We start from the raw sequence: 13,832 nt of genomic DNA, 5'->3' as shown, positions 1-13,832 counted from the left end.
ACTAAAAATTATTCAAATAATCTTTTGGGGGATGACAAGGTTAACAAACTGTAGGACATTCATACCATGGGAACTACTCAGGAATAGCAAGAAATTAGTTATTAATACATGATACAATTTTGATGGATCTCAAAGGAATTACATGAAAGAAAGAAAACAAAGCTCAAGAGCTGCTATATGATGTCATTTATATAAAGTAGTTACATTGCAATTACAGAAATGAAGACCAATTAGTGGTTGCCAGGGATTAAGAATAGGGAGTAAGGCAGATACTATCTTACTATGTAGGGATTGTATGGTTTCTTTTTTTATGATTGCAGAACAATTATATATGTTGATTTTGGTGTTGGACACATTAATCTATACATGTAATAAGACAAAATGTATTTATGCGTATATAAGTACAAGTCAGTGTTTGTAAAAAATGATGAAATTAAATGAGTTCTGTAGATTATACCAGTGTTGATTTCTTGGTCTTGATAATGTAATATAATCATGCACAATTTTACCATGAGAAAAAAACAAGTGAAGGATATACACATTAAATCTCCCAATAAAGATTTTTTAAACTTCTTATAAATCTACAATTATTTCAAAAAACTAAGTAAAATTAACTTTTGCCCCCAAAAGTCTATTAAATGATTCTGAAGAATCTAGAAAAGAGGATTTAAAAAATGACAATAATAACATATAGTAAAGTGTTAAATTGAAACCCAACGATATTAAGAGTTAATAAATGTAAGTCGTCTAAATACTCCAATTAAAAAAAAAAAAATCTACGGGTGGATAAAAATCAAGATAAATAAATGCTGCCAACAAGAAATCCACTTACTAAAGAAACACGAGTTAAAAGTAAAAGATGTACCATCTTAACACAAACCAAAAGAAAGCTAAAGTGACTCTATTTATATTTATATCATCCAAAGTAGTCTGAAGAAGAAGTATTACTTTGCACCAAGAGCATAATTTGATCATTGTAATCATACTAAGAGGATCAAGTCTTTAGGAGCACATATAATTCCTTTAGTTCTAACAGTCTTTGCTCTATGTATTGAAGCTCTTTTGCATGAGAGAAAAAGCCACAAGTATAATTAGAAGTTTCACCCTCTCTCTACCTCAATTTGAATAGACTGAAAAACAGTAAAAATATGAAAGAAATTTTAAAAAAACACTAATTAGCAGCATGATCTTTTAGAAGACCTCACTACAACAGCAGAAATCATATTTACTTCAAATGCACCTGGAACGTTTAACAAGTTAGACCAAATGTGTGCCATGAAAATGTAACAATAAATTCAAACAGATCCAGATCATGCAAAATATATACTCTGAGCAAAAAGAATTATACTTGTTGTTAATAATAGTAAGAAATATAAAGATAGCAGGGAAAGCATACATATTTTTAAGTAACTCACTGATCAAAGAAAAAATCACCAGTGAAATTAGACCATATTTGGATACAAATAAAAAATAAAAACATAGGATAAAATTTGTCAGATCAATATAAAGCAGTACTTTAGGGAAAAGTTACATTATTAATAAATTACATCAGAAATGTAAGAAAGTTTAAAACAACCACATAAGCTTTCACATAAAGAAAGTAGAAAAAGAAGAGCAAATTCAAACCCATGTAAAGATGAGGTGAAATTAGGAAGTTTAGAAAATATCAATAGCAAAATAGAAAACAATCAATGAGTTCAGTGAAGCGAAAAAATTGTTTTTTGGGGGAAACACCAGAAAAAGTACTAACTGTGTAGCCACACTGGTAAGAATGAAGAGAGTAGGCAACAATTACAAATATTTAGAATGAGAGAAGATCCCTCATCACTGATCCTATAGACAATGAAAAAATACTGAGGAAGTATTTTAAAAGTATTAATATTAATAAATCTGACAACCTAAATGAAATGGACAAATTCCTGAAAGACTAAAGCCAGCAAAGCTTACTCAAAAAGAAATGGAGAGGAGCTAAGATGTTGGAGTAGTAATGGGAACCTAGATAAATATAATCAAATCATTCTGAATACCCAAGAAATCAATCTGAGGATGGGCAGAACAAACTGCACAACTAGGAGAGAAGAAGCCACAACATGGAAGAAAGGAGGTGTGGAAATGTGATATGAGGGAGAAACAGATAGCAGGTGCTGTCAAGGTGAGAGAGTCCCGGTCAGGAAGAGAGGGGAGAGAGAGAGAGAAGCACACAGAGGACCACACAAGGAAAACACTCCTTCAAAGCCATTGACTAGAAAAAAGGGGGGTGGGGGGCTGATATTCATGAGTTGTTGTTTTTTTTAAATCAGTGGGGCTCAAAGACTGGGGTTTTAGAGGTCTGTGGTGAGGCAACTGTAGTGTTCTGAAGGTGTTGCAGTGCTCCTATGGAGATGGAGGGCGGATTGTCTGGAAACAAATGGTGCCATCTGAGGGTTTCTTGGGATGCACAGGGAGAGATAGGTCCTCCTTGTTGGGGAGCATCTGGGAGGTGGTATTTTTTTCCAGGAACAAAAGACCTGGTAGGTACATTACCCTCCCTTGCCACTCAGTATAGATGCAGAGACCCCTACTGAGGGTAAGTAACCTGCACACTGGTTCTTTGCTGCACTTTACCCCAAACTCTACTGTACTGGGCTTTGGTGCAACTGCTTTTCTGAGACAAATCTGTGTCAGTCCTAAAGCAGAAAGATCTTCACCAAGAGGACCAACATGGGCTTGCACCACACCAAACCCCTAAAGTTGGGAGTTTTAAAATTCAGCCTGCCTGCCCTGGGATAGAACATAGGTGTCCTGCACTGCCGAGAGGGCAGATGGCCAGGACACACACGGGGTGAACGCAGGGATCTGAGGGATGCCTGGGACACATGAGAAGAGATTGTTCACTCTTTTGGAAAGACTTCCCAGATAGTAACGAGCATGAACTCTCCTCTCCAAGGATGAGGGAGGTGACTGGTGCCATTTCTGTCCCCTGTTCTTTAGTATAAACTAACTTCAGTAAGGACCATAATGCCAACAGTGGTGGCCTAAGCTGCTTACACAAGATCCCGCCCCCCCTGAACTCTGCAGATGCTGCTTTTCTCAGGCAAATGTGACTGAGACCCAGTACAGTAATATCTTCCCACAGAAGACCAGCACAAATTCTCCCCCCTCAAGCTCCACCCCCACCCCACCATGTACTACCATGCCTACTGACCATAGAGTTCTGCAAAGCTTCAGCTCTAGTGGAAATAGCATCAGGTCTTTTTAAACAAGCAGACCAGAACACATCTAATTAAAATTCACCACACTCTGGTGAGGTGAAAAAACAGCCAAAACACAACAGCAGAGTACATGCAGTACACATCAGAGCCACTCCCTGAAGTTCCAGGTCCTGGACAGTATATGACCTCTTCTTCATAAAGTCATTACTCTCAGGAGCAGGAAACATAACAGGCTTTCTTAACACAGAGAAGAAGAAAGAAAACCAGACCAAATGCCAAGATGGAGGAATTCATCCCAAAAGAAAAAACAAAAACGAAATCAAAAATAAACAAGAAAAAGTCATAGCCAAGGTTTTAATCAAAAGAGATATAAATAATATACCTGATCTGGAATTTAAAGCAACAATCATAAGGATACTACTTGGGCTCATGAAAAGCATAGAAGACACAATCCCTTACCACAGAGATAAAAGACCTAAAAACTGGTGAGGCCAAAATGAAAAATGAAAAATGCAGTAACTGAGACTCAAAACATACTGCACATAATGACCACAGGATGGAAGAAGTACAGAATGAGTGATATAGAAAATAAAATTATGGAAAATATTGAAACTTTAAAAAAAGGGAAAGAATAATATTAGATCACAAATTTAGACTTAGGGAGCTCAGTAACTCTGTAACTCATATCATAGGAGTCCCGGAATAAGAAAAGGAAAAGGGAAACAGAAGGTTTTATTCAAGGAAATTATAAGTGAATACTTCCCTAATCTGGGAAGGAAACCTACATCCTTATAAAAGAAAGCACAGAGAACTCACATTAAAATCTACAAAAGCAAGCCATCATCAAGACACATTGCAGTTAAACTTGCAAAATATAGAGATAAAGAAAAAAACCCTAAAATCAGCAAGACAAAAAAAGTCCTTAACTTACAAGGGAAGAACCATAAATTTAGCTGCAAATGTCTTGGAAGGCCAGAAGAAAGCGGCATGATATAGTCAATGTGTTGAATGGGAGAAAACTGCGGCCAACCATACTCTATCCAGCAAGGCTGTCATTCATAATAAAATGAGAGATAAATAGATTCCCAGACAAGGAATAATTAAAGGAGTTTGTGATTGCTAAACGATCCCTGCGAGAAATATTAAAGGAGAAAATTGGAGTGAGAAAGACCAAAAGCAACAAACATGTGAAGGGAACAGAGAAAATCTCCAGAAACAATAACAAAACAAGTAATAAAATGGCACTAAGTTAATATCTATCAATAATCATTCTGAATGTAAATGGATTAAATACTCCAATCAAAAGACATGAGCTATAAGGATGGATTGATTTAAAAAAAAAAAAAAGACTCATATATACTGCCCACAAGAGAATCATTTTAGACCTAAAAACACTGCAGGATGAAAGTGAGGATATGGAGAACCATTTATAATGCTAATGGATGTCAAAAAAAAGCCAAATTATCAATACTTATATCAGAAAAATTAGATTTTAAATCAAAGACTATAACAAGAGGTGAAAAAAGGGACTATATCATAAGAAGGCCGTTTATCCAACAAGAATATCTAATGATTGTAAATGTGTGAACCATCAACTTAGGAGAACCCTAATATATAAAACAATTAATAACAAACATAAGGTAACTCATCAATATCAATACAAAAGTAGTAAAGGACTCTGACACCCCACTTACACCAATGGACAGATCATTAAGCAGAAAATCAACAAGGAAACAATGGCTTTGAATGACACGCTGGAACAGATGGACTTCGCAGATGTATTCAGAACATTTCATCCTATAGCATTGGAATACACATTCTTTTCAAGTGTATATGGGAAGGTCTATAGAATATATCACATACTGGGTCACAATTCAGGCCCCAATAAGCACAAAAATATTGAGATCATGCCATGCATACTGTCAAACCACAATGCTATGAGGCTTGAAGTTAACCATAAGAAAAGTTTGGAAAAGATCACAAATATGGAGGTTAAAGAACACTCAACTAAGGAACAAATGGGTCAACCAAGAAATGAAATAAGAAATAAAAAGATTACATAGAAACAAATGACAATGATAATCATTGGGATACAGCAAAAGTGGTCATAAGAGAGAAGTATTAGCAATGCTACACTACCTAAGAAATAAAAAGTATATCTCAAATACACAACCTAACCTTACACCTAAAGGAACTAGAAAAAGAATAGCAAATGAAGCCCAACACCAGCAGAAGAAGGCAAATAATAGAGATTAGAGCACAAGTAAATGTCATAGAAACAAACAAACAAAAAAAGCATAGAACAGGGCAGCCCCAGTGGCCCAGCGGTTTAGCCTTCAGCCCGGGGTATGATCCGGAGGACCCAGGATCAAGTCTCGCATTGGGTTCCTTGCACAGAGCCTGCTTCTCCCTCTACCTGTCTCTCTTTCTGTCTCTCTCTCTCTCTCTCTCTGTCTGCCATGAATAAATAAGTAAAATCTAAAAAAAAAAAAAAAAAGCATAGAACAGAATCAATGAAAACAGGAGTTGACTCTTTGAAAGAATTAATAAAATTGATAACCTCTCACCCAGACTTATCAAAAAAAAAAAAAAAAGAAAGGACCCAAATAAATAAAATTATAAAGGAGAAATTACAACAACCACCACAGAAATGCAAATGGTCATAAGAGAATATTATGAAGAATTATATGCCAACAAATTGCACAATCAGGAATAAATTAATTCTAGAAACACATAAATGACCAAAACTGAAACAGGAAGATATAGAAAACATGAACAGACCCAAAACCAGCAAAGAAATTGAATCAGTAATCAAAATTCTCCAAACAAAAGTCCAGAGCCAGATGGCTTCCCAGGGGACTTCTACCAAATACTTACAGAAGAGTTATTTCCTATTTTCTCAAACTATTACAAAACATCAAAAAGAAAGGAGAACTTTCAAACTCATTCTATGAGGCCAGCATTACCTTGATTCCAAAACTAGATGAAGACTCCATTAAAAAAGAGAATCAGGCCAATATCCCTGATGAACATGGATGCAAAAATGTCAACAAAATACTAGCAAATCAAATCCAACAGTATATTAAAAGAATCATTCACCACAATCAAGTGAGATTTATACCTGGGCTGCAAGAGAAGTTCACAAATCAATCAATGTGACACACTATATTAATAAAAGACACAATAAGAACCATCTGATCCTCTCAACAGATATAGAAAAAGCAAATGTTTTTTGACAAAATACAGCATCCTTTCTTGGTAAAAATCCTGGACAAAGTAGAAGGAACATACCTTGACATCTTAAAGGCGATGTATGAAAGACACAGCTATTATCATCCTCCATGGGGAAAAACTGAGAGCTTTTCCCCTAGGGTCAGGAATATGACAGAAGTGTCCACTTTCACCACTGTTGTTCAATGTAGTATTGGAAGTCATAGCCTCAGCAATCAGACAACAAAAAGACATAAAAAAAAACATAAAAGACACTAAGTTGGCAAAGAAGTCAAACTTCCACTCTTCACAGTCACTCTTCATGCTATGTAGAAAACTCAAAAGACTCCACCAAAAAATTGCTGGAACTGATAGAAGAACTTAGCAAAGTCACAGGATATAAAATCAATGTACAGAAATCTGTTGCATTTCTATACACCAATAATGACACAGAAGAAAGAGAAATCAAGAAATCCGTATCATTCACAATTGTGTCCAAAACTATGAGATACTTAGGAATAAACCTTACCAAAGAGGGAAAAGATCTGTACTCTGAAGACTATAAAAAAACTTTTCAAAGAAATGGAAAAGGACACAGAGAAATTGTACATGAATTAGAAGAACAAACATTGTTAAAATGTCTATATATACTTAAGGCAATATACATATTTAGTGCAATTTCTATTAAAAAACCACCAACACTTCTCATGAGCTAAAATAACCCTAAAAAATTGTATGAAATCAAAAAGACCCTGAATACCCACGGCAATCTTGGAAAAAAAAAAAAAGAAAAGCTGGAGACATCACAATTCTGGCTTTCAAGTTATACTACAAAGATGTAGTGATCAAAACAGTATGGTACTTGTACAAAAATAGACACATAGATCAATAGAACAGAATAGAAAACCCAGAAATGGACCCACAACTATAGTCAACTAGTTTCAAAAAGATGGAAAGAATACGCAATGGGGGAAAAAAAAAAACCTCTTCAACAGATGTTGCTGGGGAAAGTGGACAGCAACACACAAGAGAAGGAGACTGGACCACTTTCTTAGACCATACACAAAAATTCAAAATGGATAAAAGACCTCAATTTGAAGCAGGAAATCATCAAAATCCTAGAGAAGAACACAGTCAACAACCCCTGTCACATTGTCTGGAGCAATTTCTTACTATAAATGTCTCCTCAGGCAAGGGAAACAAAAGCAAAAATGAATTATTGGGACTTCATCAAGATAAAAAGCTTCTGCACAACAAATAAAAACAATCAATAAAATGAAAAGGCAAAACAAAAAATGAAAAGGCAACCTTTGAAATGGGAGAAGATATTTGCAAATGACATATCTGATGAAGGATTAAGTATCCAAAATCTATAAAGAACTTAGAAAACTTAACACTCAAAACCAAATAATCAAGTTACAAAATGGGCAGAAGACATAGACATTTTTCCAAAGAAGGTTTACAAATGGCTAACAGATACATGAAAAGAAGCTCAACATCAGTCATCATCAGGGAAATTCAAATCAAAACTACAATGACTATCACTTCATACTAGTCAGAATAGCTAAAATTAGCAACTCAGCAAACAACAGATGCTGGTGGGAATGTAACTGGTGCAACCACTCTGGAAGACAGTATGAAGGTTCTTGAAAAAGTAAAAAATAGATCTACCCTATGACCCAGCAATTGCACTACTAGGCACATATACAAAGGATACAGACATAGTGATTCGAAGGGGCACATACACCTAAATATTTATAGTAGCAATGTCTGCAATAGCCAAAATATGGAAAGGGACCAGATGTTCATTGATACATGAATGGATAAAGAAGACATGGCATACACACACACACACACACACACACACACACACATAATATACGTATTACTCAGCCATCAGATATAATGAAATCTTGCCATTTCCAATGATGTGGGTAGAACTAGAGTGTATAATTCTAAGTGAAATAAATCAGGAGGAGAAAGATAAACACTATATGTTTCACTAGCGAGTGGAACTTAAGAAATGAAACAGGCAAACATGGGGGGTGGGGGATGAGAGGCAGGCCATAATAGAGCATTTTAACTATTGAGAACAAACTGAGGGTTGTTGGAGGGGTGGTGGGCTAAATGGATGATGGATATTAAGGAGTGTGCTCATTGTGATGAGTACTGGGTGTTATATGTAAGGATGAATCACTAAATTCTAATGAACCGTTAAATTCTGCACCTGAAATTGATATTGCACTATATGATAACTAACTGGAATTTAATAAAAAGTTGAAACAGAAAAAAAAAACAAAGATCAAAAATAAAAACAAAAGAAATGGATAATCTGAACAGTTTTCTATCCATATTAAAATTGAATTTGCAGTGAAAATCTGTCTATAAAGTTGTTTTCAGACCCAGATAGCCTCATTGGTGAATCCTACCAAGCATTAAAGGAAGATATAATACCAAGGTTACACAAACTCTACCAGGTATTTTAAAAGAAGGAGAGAGGAGAGGGCAAGATGGTGGAAGAGTAGGATCCCCAAGTCATCTGTTCCCACCAACTTACCTAGATAACTTTCAAATCATTCTGAAAACCTATGAATTCGACCTCAGATTTAAAGAGAGAATAGATGGAATGCTACAGTGAGAAGAGTTCTGATTCTATCAAGGTAGGAAGATGGAAAAAATTTAAAAAAAAGCATCTAGTGGGGGAGGGGCCCCGAGGGGGTGTGCTAAGGCCAGGCAGCGAGGGCCTCCAGGACAGGAAAGCCCAGTCCCAGAGAAGCAGGATCTTTACCAATCTTCCCGGAGGGAAAGGCGCTCGCAGGGAACTCGGGCAGGATCCCAGGAGGGGCAGTGGAGCCCCCACGTTCCCAGGAGCACTAACAGAGGAAGTGCACCCTGGTGGAGAGGGCGCCACACACCGTGGGCTGAGCTCCCTAAAAGGCTGGAGCATGAGCCGGGCGGGACCTCAGGAGCAGCCCAAGCGGGGCTCAGGCAGCACCTCCACATGGAGGGGGCTGCAGGGCCCCGGGGGTGCAATTCCAGCAGCGCAGGCCCTGGAGCCCAAGGGACACAGCTCTGGATCCGGCCCTCCCCTTGGGACAGGTGGAGGCCGGGAGGAAAAGGAGAGTTAAGTACACTTCTGCCAATGGGCAGCCTGAGCTGTGCAGATCAGTGACCCCGGTCCCCGGAGCATCCAGGCCACTGCAGACGGGAAGACTGAGGTGGTTACTGTGGGAGCTGACTCCAGGGCAGGAGAGCTGGCCACCGCCATGTGGTTGTTCCTCCTGGTGTCACCTTGTGCCTGGAACTGAGAGGGGCCTCCAGGGAGCAGGGGCCTCAGAGAATAAACAGCTCCCACTGAACCTTGCACCTGGCAGGGGCAAGGCAGCTCCTCCAGGTACACCCACCTGAGAATCAGCACAGCAGGCCCCTCTGCCAGAAGACTAGCTGGAAGGACAGGGGAAGAGCAAGTTCTTGACAAAGCAGTGCTGGGAAGCTCCAGGGGAAGTCGAGGGATTTACAGTATATAGAATCAGAGGATACCCCTCCTTGTTTTTGTTGTTGTTGTTGTTTCTCATTTATTTGTTTTCCCTCTTTTACCCCCCTTTTCCTTCCTTTTTCTAGTACAACTTGTTTTTAGCCAGTCTGCACTGAGCAAAATGACTAGAAGGAAGAACTCACCACAAAAGAAAGAATCAGAAACAATTCTCTCTCCCAAGAGTTACAGAATTTGGATTACAATTGGAAGTCAGAAAACCAATTCAGAAGCACAATTATAAAGCTACTGGTGGCTCTGGGAAAAAGCATAAAGAATTCAAGAGACTTCATGACTGCAGAATTTAGATCTAATCAGGTTTGAAATTAAAAATCAATTAAATGAGATGCAATCCAAACTGGAAGTCCTAAGATGAGGGTTAGTGAGGTAGAAGAGTAAGTGACATAAAAGACAAGTTGATGGCAAGGAAGGAAGCTGAGCAAAAAAGAGAAAAACAAAATACCATGAGGAAAAGTTAAGGGAAATAAATGACAGTCTCAGAAGGAAAAATCTATGTTTAATTGGGGTTCCAGAGGGCACCGAAAGGGACAGAGGACCAGAAAGTGTATTTGAACAAATCATAGCTGAGAACTTCCCTAACTTGGGGAAGGAAACAGGCATTCAGATCCAGGAGATAGAGATCGCCCCCTAAAATCAATGAAAACCATTCAACACCCCAACATTTAATAGTGAAACTTGCAAATTTCAAGATAAAGAGAGAATCCTGAAAGCAGCAAGATACAAGAAATCCCTAACCTTTAAGAGGAGAAGTATTAGGTTAACAGCAGACCTCTCCACAGAGACCTGGCAGGCCAGAAAGGGCTTGCAGGATACATTCAGGGTTCTAAATGAGAAGAACATGAAGCCAAGAATACTGTATCCAGCAGGCTGTCATTCAGAATAGAAGGAGAGATAAAGAGCTAGGAACTGAAAGAATAGGCAGGAACTGAAAGAATATGTGACCACCAAACCAGCTCTGCAAGAAATATTAAGGGAGACTCTGTAAAAGAAAGAGGAAGTCCAAGGAAACAATCCACAAAAACAGGGACTGAATAGGTATCATGATGACACTAAATCATATCATTCTTTTTTTTATTAAATCATATCTTTCAATAGTAACTCTGAACGTGAATGGGCTTAACCATCCCATCAAAAGGCGCAGGTGTTTCAGCCTGGATAAAAAAGCAAGACCCATCTCTTTGCTGTCTAGAAGAGACTAGATTTAGACCTAAGGATGCATACAGCCTGAAAATAAAAGGTTGGAGAACCATTTGCCATTTTTAAATAATCCTCAAAAGAAAGCAGTGGTAGCCATCTTCAGATCAGATAAATTAAAGTTTATCCCAAAGACTGTAGAAAGAGATTAAGAGGGACACTATATCATACTTAAAGGGTCTATCCAACAAGTAGACCTAACAATCATGAATATTTATGCCCCTAATGTGGGAGCTACCAAGTATTTCAATCAATTAATAACCAAAGTAAAGACATACTTAGATAATAACACACTTATACTGGGAGACTTCAACACGGCACTTTCTGCAAATGACAGATATTCTAAGCACAACATCTCTAAAGAAACAGGAGCATTAAATGATACACTGACCAGATGGATGTCACAGATATTACAGAACTTTACATCCAAATGCAACTGAATACACATTCCTCTCAAGTGCACATGGAATTTTCTCCAGAATAGACCACATACTGGGTCACAAATCAGGTATTAACAGATGCCAAAAGATTGGGATTGTCCCCTGCGTATTTTCAGACCATAATGCTTTGAAACTAGAACTAAATCACAAGAAGTTTGGAAGAAATTCAAACACATGGAGGTTAAAGAGCATCCTGCTAAAAGATGAAAAGGTCAACCTGGAAATTAGAGAAGAATTAAAAAGATTCATGGAAACTAATGAGAATAAAAATACAACCATTCAAAATCTTTGGGATACAGCAAAGCAGTCCTGAGGGGGAAATACATTGCAATACAAGCATCCCTTAAAAAATAGGAAAAAACTCAAATACAAAAGCTAACCTTGCACCTATAGGAACTGGAGATAAAAACAGCAAATAGATCCTGCACCCAACAGAAGAAGAGAGTTAATAAAGATTCAAGCAGAACTCAATGAAATAGAGACCAGAAGAACTGTCAAACAGATCAACAAAACCAAGAGTTGGTTCTTTGAAAGAATTAATAAGATAGATAAACCATTAGCCAACCTTATTAAAAAACAAAAAAGAAAAGACTCAAATTAAATCACGAATGAAAAAGAGATCACAACCAATACCAAGGAAATACAAACGATTTTAAAAACATATTATGAGCAACTATATGCCAATAAATTAGGCAATCTAGAAGAAATGGACGCATTTCTGGAAAACCACAAACTATCCAAACTGGAACAGAAGAATATATAGAAAACCTGAACAGGCCGATAACGAGAGAGGAAATTGAAGCACTCATCAAAAACCTCCCAAGACACAGAAGTCCAGGGCCAGATGGCTTCCCAGGGGAATTCTATCAATTGTTTAAAGAAGAAACAATACCTATTCTACTAAAGCTGTTCTGAAAGATAGAAAGGGATGGAATAGCTCCAAGCTCATTCTATGAGGCCAGCATCACCTTAATTCCAAAACCAAAGACTCCACCAAAAAGGAGAATTATAAACCAATATCCGTGATGAACACAGATGCAAAAATTCTCAACAAGATACTAGCCAATAGGATCCAACAATACATTAAGAAGATTATTCACCATGACCAAGTGGGATTTATCCCCAGGATGCAAGGCTGGTTCAGCACTCGTAAAGCAATGAATGTGATTCATCATATCAGCAAGAGAAAAAACAAAAACCATATAATCCTCTCAATAGATGCAGAGAAATCATTTGACAAAATACAGCATCCATTCCTGATCAAAACTCTTCTGAGGGTAGGGATAGAGGGAACATTCCTCAGCATCTTAAAAGCCACAGCAATATCATTCTCAATGGGGAAAAGCTGAGACCTTTTCCCCTAAGATCAGGAACACTACAGGGATGTCCACTCTTACCACTGCAATTCAATACACTACTGGAAGTCCTAGCCTCAGCAGTCAGGCAACAAAAAGAAATAAAAAGCTTCCACATTGTCCATGAAAAAATCAAACTCTCCCTCTTCACAGATGACATGATACTCAACATAGAAAACCCAAAAGACTTCACCCCAAGATTGCTAGAACTTATACAGCAATTCAGCAGTGTGGCAGGATACAAAATCAATGCCCAGAAATCAGGGGCAGTTCTATACACTAATAATGAGACTGAAGAAAGAGAGATTAAGGAGTTGGTCCCATTTACAATTGCACCCAAAAGCGTAAGATAACCTAGGAATAAACCAAGGAGGTAAAGGATCTATACCCTGAAAACTACAGAACACTTCTAAAAGAAATTGAGGAAGACGCAGAGATGGAAAAATATTCCATGCTCATGGATTGGAAGAATTAATATTGTGAAAATGTCAATGCTACCCAGGGCAATTTACACATTTAATACAATCCCTATCAAAATACCATGGACTTTATTCAGAGAGTTGGAACAAATCATCTCAAGATTTGTGTGGAATCAGAAAAGACCCTGAATAGCCAGGGGATTTTTAAAAAAGAAAACCATAGCTGGGGGCATCACAATGCCAGATTTCAAGTTGTACTACAAAGCCGTGGTCATCAAGACAGTGTGGTACTGGCACAAAAGCATACACATAGATCAATGGAACATAATAGAGAATCCAGAAGTGTACCCCCAGCTCTATGGTCAACTAATATTTGACAAAGCAGGAAAGACTATCCACTGGATAAAGGACTGTCTCTTCAATAAATGGTGCTGGGAAAATTGGACAGCCACATGCAGAAGAATGAAACT

The 13,832-nt window shown here is 37.7% G+C and overlaps 1 protein-coding gene and 1 long non-coding RNA gene across 6 annotated transcripts in view; one reads left to right on the top strand and one right to left on the bottom strand.

Moving 5' to 3' along the window:
• The window catches only part of LOC140604889 (uncharacterized), a 122,825-nt gene extending 113,805 nt beyond the window's left edge, over nt 1-9,020 (bottom strand). For all 3 annotated transcript variants that reach the window (XR_012007709.1, XR_012007710.1, XR_012007708.1), the window contains exon 1: nt 8,959-9,020. This is a non-coding gene — a long non-coding RNA (uncharacterized lncRNA). The remainder of the gene's footprint in view (nt 1-8,958) is intronic.
• LOC140604883 (disintegrin and metalloproteinase domain-containing protein 18-like) overlaps nt 1-13,832 on the top strand; it is a 183,340-nt gene that overhangs the window by 162,825 nt on the left and 6,683 nt on the right. The gene's annotated exons all lie outside the window — the stretch shown is intronic.

The sequence above is a fragment of the Canis lupus genome, chromosome 15 (assembly GCF_048164855.1).
Source record: "Canis lupus baileyi chromosome 15, mCanLup2.hap1, whole genome shotgun sequence".
NCBI classification, from domain to species: domain Eukaryota; kingdom Metazoa; phylum Chordata; class Mammalia; order Carnivora; family Canidae; genus Canis; species Canis lupus.
Note: the sequence above shows the minus strand (reverse complement) of the source record. Positions and strands in the feature narration are given on the sequence as shown.